Here is an 8,299-nt window from a genome sequence, read left to right as displayed (position 1 = left end):
AGCCAAGGTGCCGGCCCCAATACTATTTAAAACAGCCAATGGATTCTGGAAGCTAAAAATGAATGTGATACACACATATACTTTGAAACTCTAAAGTTACAGAACTCTCTTCTCCTTCATTCCTTCAGATTATTGGGAGAACAGCACAATAACTCTGTTGAGACATCGCTATTTAGATCAGACATTTTCTTTCCAAGGGCACAAAATTTTGCAATTGGAAGCATTATGTGCAAAGATTCTTAAATATTTAAACAAAATAAGCTGCAGCACCCTGGAAGTTTCTTGGATGGAACAAGATTAAGTCATATGTTGGAAAAAGAAAATGACATAAAAGGTATCCAAATTCAAAGTGAGATACAGAAATGAATGTTGAAATAAGATACTATTTTGTTGACACAATATCCTCCGACTCATTAGAAAACATAAAAGTAAAAAAAAAAAAAGACTATGAAAGCATGAGATTTAGAACTGAAAGAGCTTCTAATTCTAAGTCTTTTCCTGAAACGTTTTATACCTTTTATTTTTATTTTTTTTTTGACAGACAGAGTGGACAGTGAGAGAGAGAGACAGAGAGAAAGGTCTTCCTTTGCTGTTGGTTCACCCTCCAATGGCTGCCCATAGCCAGCGCGCTGCGGCCGGCGCACCAGCAGGAGCCAGGTGCTTATCCTGGTCTCCCATGGGGTGCAGGGCCCAAGCACTTGGGCCATCCTCCACTGCACTCCCTGGCCACAGCAGAGAGCTGGCCTGGAAGAGGAGCAACCGGGACAGAATCCGGCACCCCGACCGGGACTAGAACCCGGTGTGCCGGTGCCTCTAGGCAGAGGATTAGCCTATTGAGCCGTGGCGCCGGCCACGTTTTATACCTTTTTAAAATGTTTCCTATTGTTTGCTATAGTCAGTGGTAGCTAAGAGTTCAAAGAAAAGGAGGGAAGGAAAACTTATCTCCAAACAAAAATGCTTAACTGGAGGACAATAAATCATAAAAAACACCCCTCACAGTGTGGACACTGGCACTTGCCAAGCCCAATCCCCTAACGGAGCAACTTCTCTGGAGTTCAGAGAATGCTTCTTGTAGCAGTCCTAGCCAGTGTCAATGGCAGTGGACTCCAATGCCAATCATCCGCCAGGCAGCAGCACTGCGGTGTCTGTCAGAGGCCCACTCTGTTCCCAGGAGAAGGCTAATCCCCATTCCCAATTTCCCCACATCTTTTCCCAAACCAGAACCTACTTCTGACCTGGACCTATTTATTCTGGCCTGATTTCTGCAGGTGACAATTAGCCTCGTGGAAATGACTAAATGCGTAGCTGAGATTTCCTCCTAGACCCACTGCTACCCAGTTCCCAATACTGAAGGTTTCTCTCGAGCCAGGGAGTTTCCATGTGACTATCCTTCTTTTTCCACAACAGAAGAATACTTGGGAAAAGTAAAAAGGGAAGAAAGAATAATATATCATCATCCATTGCTCTCTCTTCCAAATGGAAAATGTCCTATGCTCCAGACAAAGGAAATGCAGGTGAGCAAGATCCATGGCTATCCCCAAAAACATAGATAACAAAAGAACTTCTTGCATCACCTGAGTACACACCGAGCCAGGTCTGCAGCTGAAAGAATGCATTCTAGAAAAAAATATCTCTGCAGTGAAAGCGGTTACAAGGGCCCAGAAATTGCTGCCTCCAGACAGCCATTTTTCCCGTGTTGAGCTCCATGGGACAACAATGGGGCAGGCTTGAAGACAAAGGCATTTTCGTCAATTCCTCAGCCATAGCTGGTTGGTGGGACCCCCAAGGTCCTGGTAATTATAACTCTCAACTCGCCCAGAAGCAAAAGGAATGTTCTATCAGAATGACTGTACCCTGATCCATTCTGCTGTGCCAAATGCATTCTGCTATTCTCGATTTTCTTTATAGGAACTCATCTTCCAGAACAGATGCCAGATCTGAACCTGTATGAACTGGAAGCACCAATGCGGTCACAGAAAGAACCAACTGATAGGCCAGTTCATGTGTCCCTCAAAAATATTTTCCATCTTCTACCCTCTCTTGAATTTAGACTCAGCAAATTTTGCAAACTCATATTTATGATTGGATCTAAAATAGGAAAAGAAGGCCTATGAATGCTTTAGTAGGAAATGCGTAAGAATTAGAAAAAATTGCTAAGAGCAATTAATTCCCTGAGACCATGATCACCTTTGCAATACTGAAAACATTTCAACAGTTCCATATAGAGTATTTTAAGGAAGGAGTCTAAAACCTCTTTTTGAAATAATAGGCAACATAGAGAATATGCACAATCAAAGGCATTCTGACAAAATGTATACTATCTGCAAAGTGATACAACATTTCCCCCATCTTTCCCATATCTGTATAAGTCTTTGATCAAGGGAGTGTTGTGATTACTGAATGTGAATCCTGCTATTAGAGACTTAAGAGATAGTATACTAATTGAGATCATTCATTGATAAGAATGACATACCAGGGGATTCCAATTCAATCCCATCAAGGTGGCATGTACCAATGCCATCTCACTATTCCAAGTGATCAATTTCAGTTCACAATTGATCATAATGAAAGGACTAAGAGTCAAAGGGAACACATAAACAAGTCTAGTACCTGCTAACACTAACCGATAGAATAAATAAAGGGGAGAGTGATCCAACATGGGAAGTGAGATACTCAGCAGACTCATAGAATGGCAGATGTCCTAAATAGCACTCTGGTCTCAGAATCAGCCCTAAAGGCATTCGGATCTGGCTGAAAAGCCCATGAGAGTATTTCAGGCATGGAAAGCCAAGACACGCTGGCAAAAGATCTCTGTGAGTGAGATCCCAGTGGAAAGAACAGGTCATCAAAGAAGGAGGTACCTTTCTCTGAAGGGAGGAGAGAACCTCCACTTTGACTATGACCTTGTCTAAACAAGATAAGAGTCGGAGAACTCAGAGGGCTTCCATAGCCTTGGAAACTCATGACTGGAGCATAGGGAGATTATTGATGCCATAGACAGGAGTGTCAATTGGTAAAGTCAACAACAGGAGTCACTGTGCACTTACTCCTCATGTGGGATCTCTGTCCTTAATGTGCTGTACATTGAGGCTTAATGCTATAACGAGTACTCAAACAATATATTTCACTTTGTGTTTCTATGGGGGTGCAAACTGTTGAAATCTTTACTTAATGCATACTAAACTGATCTTCTGTTAAAAAAAAAAGAAATTATCAATTCCCAACTTGACTCTCACTGGGATTAAACATGACAATAGGTCTGATCTGATTTCGTCATCATTTAAAAAAAATCATCTATTATTTTTCACTTTATGTTTCTGTGTGGGAGCAAACTGTTGAAATCCTTACTTAATGTATACTAAGCTGATCTTCTGTATATTAAGATAATCGAAAATGAATCTTGATGTGAATGGAAGGGGAGAGGGAGTGGGAAAGGGGAGGGTTGTGGGTGGGAGGGACGGTGTGGGGGGGAAGCCATTGTAATCCATAAGTCGTACTTTGGAAATTTATATTCATTAAATAAAAGTTAAAAAAAAAGAATGACATTCAAGATAAGCTCTAAAGGAGTAAGATAAAGCTCTAAAGGAGGATCCTGCAATCATTTTGTGAAAAATAACTAAATTTCAATAAATCCCATGAAAATTCCTAACCTAGTATTTTTGTTTGTTTCTTTTTTTCAAAATTTTTTTTTTGTTTTGACAGGCAGAATGGACAGTGAGAGAGAGAGAGAGAGAGACAGAGAGAAAGGTCTTCCTTTTCCATTGGTTCACCCCACAATGGCCGCTCCGGTGGCGCGCTGAGGCCAGCGCACCACGCTGATCCGAAGCCAGGAGTCAGGTGCTTCTCCTGGTCTCCCACGTGGGTGCAGCGTCCAAGCACCTGGGCCATCCTCCACTGCCTTCCCGGGCCACAGCAGAGAGCTGGACTGGAAGAAGAGCAACTGGGACAGAATCCGGCGCCCTGACCGGGACTAGAACCCGGGCTGCCTGTGCTGCAGGTGGAGGATTAGCCTATTGAGCCACGGCGCCCACCTTGTTTGTTTCTTAAGGTTTATTTATTGGAGCCAGTGTTGTGGGGTAGTGGTCAAAGACACTGCCTGCAATGTTGGCATCCCATATGGCCGCCAGTTTGTGTCCACTTCTGATCCAGCTCCCAATTAATGGTCTAAGAAAGTAGTAGAAGATGGCCAAGTGTGTGAGCCTCTGTCAACCAGATGAAGCCCCTGGCTTTTCCCTGCCCTAGTGCTGGCTATTGTGGCCATCTGGGGATTGAACAAGCAGATAGAAGATTCCCTCTCTTTCTCTCTCTCTCTCTTTCTCTCTTTCCCTCTCTTCTCTCTCTCTCTCCCTTTCTCTTTATAAGTTTGACTTTCAAAATAAATACATAAATCTTTAAAGAAAGACATCTGCTGCTTTTCCATGCAGAAAGCTGGTTCAGAAGCAAAGACTTGAGGTTATTTTTATTTGTGCTGTAAATTTTAACACAGATATCAATAGGCTACTGACTTACTGATTTCTCTTGTCTTGGATCTCTCCTAAGGCACAGCTAGTTAGGCCACTCCCTGTGATGCCAGCATCCCATATCAGAGCACAGTTATAGTCCTGACTGCTCAACTTTCAATGTAGTTCCCTGGTAGCAGGCCTGAAAAAGCAACAGTTGGCTCAGGTGTTTGGGTCCCTGCCACACATGTGAAAGACCCAAATGGAGTTCCTGGCTCCTGGCTTCAGCCTAGCCTAACACTGGCCATTGCAGCCATTTGGGGAGTGAACCAGCAGATAGAAGATCTCTTTCCCTCTCTGTCTCCATATGCCCCTGTCACTCTACCTTTCAAATAAAATGTCTCTTCTATAAAAAAGATTTCTGATAAAGCAATTTCCTTCAAGTTGTTGGTGCTATTTATATGTATCCGAGGGACTGGGAGAAATGCTCATCCTACATTGTATCTTTTCTAGAATAGAAAGAACTGGGTGTTGGCCATTAGAGCATGGATTTCTTTTCTCCTGGGTGGTGCCTTACATTCAAAGATGCAAAAACAGTTACAGGAGGGAAAAACAAACACCCAACTCCTCAACAAAGGGACATGCAAATGTTTTGTCTACCCACAAATGATGGGAGGAAAGTGGGGAGAGAGAGAGAGAGAATTTTTAAGGAAACTGATATTTATTTTCTGTCACAAAATGTTTGACAGTCTCTTCAAAAGATGGAGCGTCATACCCCTCCCCACTTCCTTGGAGGCTTGGCTTAATTTAGTGACTTGATCCAAATAAATAAAGCAAGGTGAAGCGACAGGGTATGAAACCAAATCAGAAAGGCCTCATGACTCCCTCTTTAGTCTCCTAGTCTTGCTTACTCTTATACTCTGGGGGAGAATAGCTACCATGTCATGAGGACACTCAAACAGCTACATGGAGAGGCCCGTGGTGGTAGGGGCACAGATCAGAGGCATCTTAGAAGGGGACCCTCCAGGCCTAGGCAGATCCTCAAGGGACATCAACACTAGTTAACTCCCGAGGGCCTTTGAAGCCCATTGCTATGCTAAGCTGCTCCTAAGTTCCCCACCCACAGAAACAGGTGAGATAATAAGTGCTTTTTAGCAACAATCACACATTTTGGGATAATTTGTTTTCCAGCAACAGACACTTAATACAGGGTCCATTTATTCATTCAAATTTCACTTTACATTTACCATTCTCCATAATTCAGTGTACAATGACATAGTCACAGTTGTTATAAAACCCATGTATCACTTACTTCTTGGCCTTTTGGCTAAGATCAAGTGCAGTTATCTGCTCTTGTCAGTTTAATAAAAATCCCTTTTAGTAGAAAGGGTGACAAGAATACTCTGCTTGAAGGCAGAGACAAAGGTACTGATAGGTTAACATCCCAAGGGACATGCATTGAATTGCCTGCAAAGCCAGAAGTACACCACAGACCTCCAGAAGATGAAGTTAGTTCTCTTTCCAATATGTCGGTGGGCTGCAACCTTTTTTCTGCTGAGACATGGTATCAGAGTACAGCATCCTTAACAAACTGGCCATTTGCAACTCTATATACAAGTGTTGTCTCTAGTTCTTTCTTTATTTTTTTTTTCATTTTCTATTCTCTTTATATACAGAAGATCAGTTTAGCATACATTAAGTAAAGATTTCAACAGTTTGCTACCACACAGAAACATAAAGTGAAAAATACTGTTTGAGTACTAGTTATAGCATTAGATCTCAATGTACAGCACACTAAGGACAAAGATCCTACATGAGGAGTAAGTGCACAGTGACTCCTGTTGTTGACTTAACAAATTGACACTCTTGTTTATGGCATCAGTAATCACCCTAGGCTCTTGTCATGAGCTGCCAAGGCTATGGAAGCCCCCTGAGTTCACTGACTCTGATCATTTTTAGACAAGGCCATGGTCAAAGTAGAAGTTCTCTCCTCCCTTCAGAGAAAGGTACCTCCTTCTTTGATGACCCATTCTTTCCACTGTGATCTCACTCGTGGAGATCTTTCATTTAGTTTTTTTTTTTTTCCCCCAGAGTGTCTTGGCTTTCCATGCCTGAAATACTCTCATGGGCTTTTCAGCCAGATCCACATGCCTTACGGGCTGATTATGAGACCAGAGTGCTGTTAGGACATTTGCCATTCTATGGGTCTGCTGTGTATCTCACTTCCCATGTTGGATCATTCTCTCTCTTTTTGATTCTATCAGCTAGTATTTGCAGACACTATTCTTGTTTATGTGATCCCTTTGGTTCTTAGTCCTATCATTACGATCAATTGTGAACAGAAATTGATCACTGGGACTAGTAAGATGGCATTGGTACATGCCACCACGATGGGATTGAATTTGAATCCCCTGGTATGTTTCTAACTCTACTGTTTGAGGTAAGTCAGCTTGAGCATGTCCCGAATTGCACATCTCTTCCCTCTCTTATTCCCATTCTTATATTTAACAGTATCACTTTTCAGTTAAGTTTCTAGTTCTTTCTTTAAAAAAAAAAAGATTTATTTTATTTATTTGAAAGACAGAGGTAGAGACAGAGACAGAGTTCTTCCATCTGCTGGTTCACTCCCTAGATGGCCGCAATGGCCAGAGCCGCACCAATCCAAAACCAGGAGTCAGGAGCTTCTTCCAGGTCTCCCACGTGGGTGCAGGGGCCCAAGGACTTGGGCCATCTTCTACTGCTATCCCAGGCCATAGCAGAACGCTGGATTGGAAGAGGAACAGCCAGAACTTGAACCAGCGCTCTTATGGAATGCCGGCACTTCAGGCCAGGGCGTTAACCCACTGAGCCACAATGCCGGCCCCTCTAGCTCTTTCTTTATCTCTGCCAGCTGAGAAATGCCATCAGTCTGGAAGTAAATATGAGTAATAGGAATGTACTCTAATTCATTGATTATGCAATAGAAATAAAATGCTAGCCACACATGTAATTTAAAACTTTCTAGTAACTACATTAAAAAATAAAGCTGGCAAGACCTCCTATATTAATGGACTAGAAGAATTAGTATTATTAAAATGTCCATGCTACTCGAAGAAATTTATGTATTCAAAGCAGTCCCTCTCAGGGCTGGCATTGTGGTATAGTGGTTAAGCTGTAGCTTGTGAAACCTGCATCCTATAAGGGAGCTCCAGTTGGAGTCCCAGCTACTCTGTTTCTGATCCAGCTCTCTGTCAGTACACCAGGGATGGCAGCAGAAGATGACCCAAATGATTGGGCTCCTTCCAAACAGTTGGGAGGCCAGGAGAAATTCCTGGTTCCTGGCTTCAGCCTGGCCCAGCTCCAACTATTGTGGCCATTTGGGGAGTGAACCAGTAGATGGAAGACTGCCCCCTCTTCTCTCTCTCCATCTTTATCTCAAGCTATCTCTGATGTTCTTTTTATTAAATAAAAATAGATAAACCTTTTTTGACAAAAGCAAAAAACTAGAGGAAAAAAGCCTGAAGTTCAGAGGGGATACAAAAATTCCTCAGTGGCCAAAACTAATCTTGAGCAAGAAGAGCAAAGCTACAGGCATACAATACCAGATTTCAAGTCACACTACAAGCTATTGTAACCAAAACATTGGGGTACTGACATAGCAACAGATACACAGAACAATGGAACAGAATAGAGATCCTAGAAATGAATCCATGAATCTACACCCAACTGATCTTTCAAAAGGCACCAAAAACATGTACTGGGTATAGGGCAAGTCTCTTCAATAAATGTGCAAGGAAAACTGAATATCCGTATGGACAAGACTGAAGCAAAATAACCCCTCTGCTACCTCTTACCAGATTAAAAAAAAAATCTACCCAAAA

At 42.4% G+C, this 8,299-nt stretch overlaps 1 pseudogene; it reads left to right on the top strand.

The window, feature by feature from the left end:
- Positions 1-5,746: 5,746 nt before the first annotated feature.
- LOC127491261 (U2 spliceosomal RNA) lies at positions 5,747-5,844 on the top strand (annotated as a pseudogene).
- The last annotated feature ends 2,455 nt before the right edge of the window (positions 5,845-8,299 follow it).

Source organism: Oryctolagus cuniculus, chromosome 11, assembly GCF_964237555.1.
Source record: "Oryctolagus cuniculus chromosome 11, mOryCun1.1, whole genome shotgun sequence".
Lineage (NCBI taxonomy): Eukaryota > Metazoa > Chordata > Mammalia > Lagomorpha > Leporidae > Oryctolagus > Oryctolagus cuniculus.
This window is presented reverse-complemented; position numbering and strand designations above follow the sequence as displayed.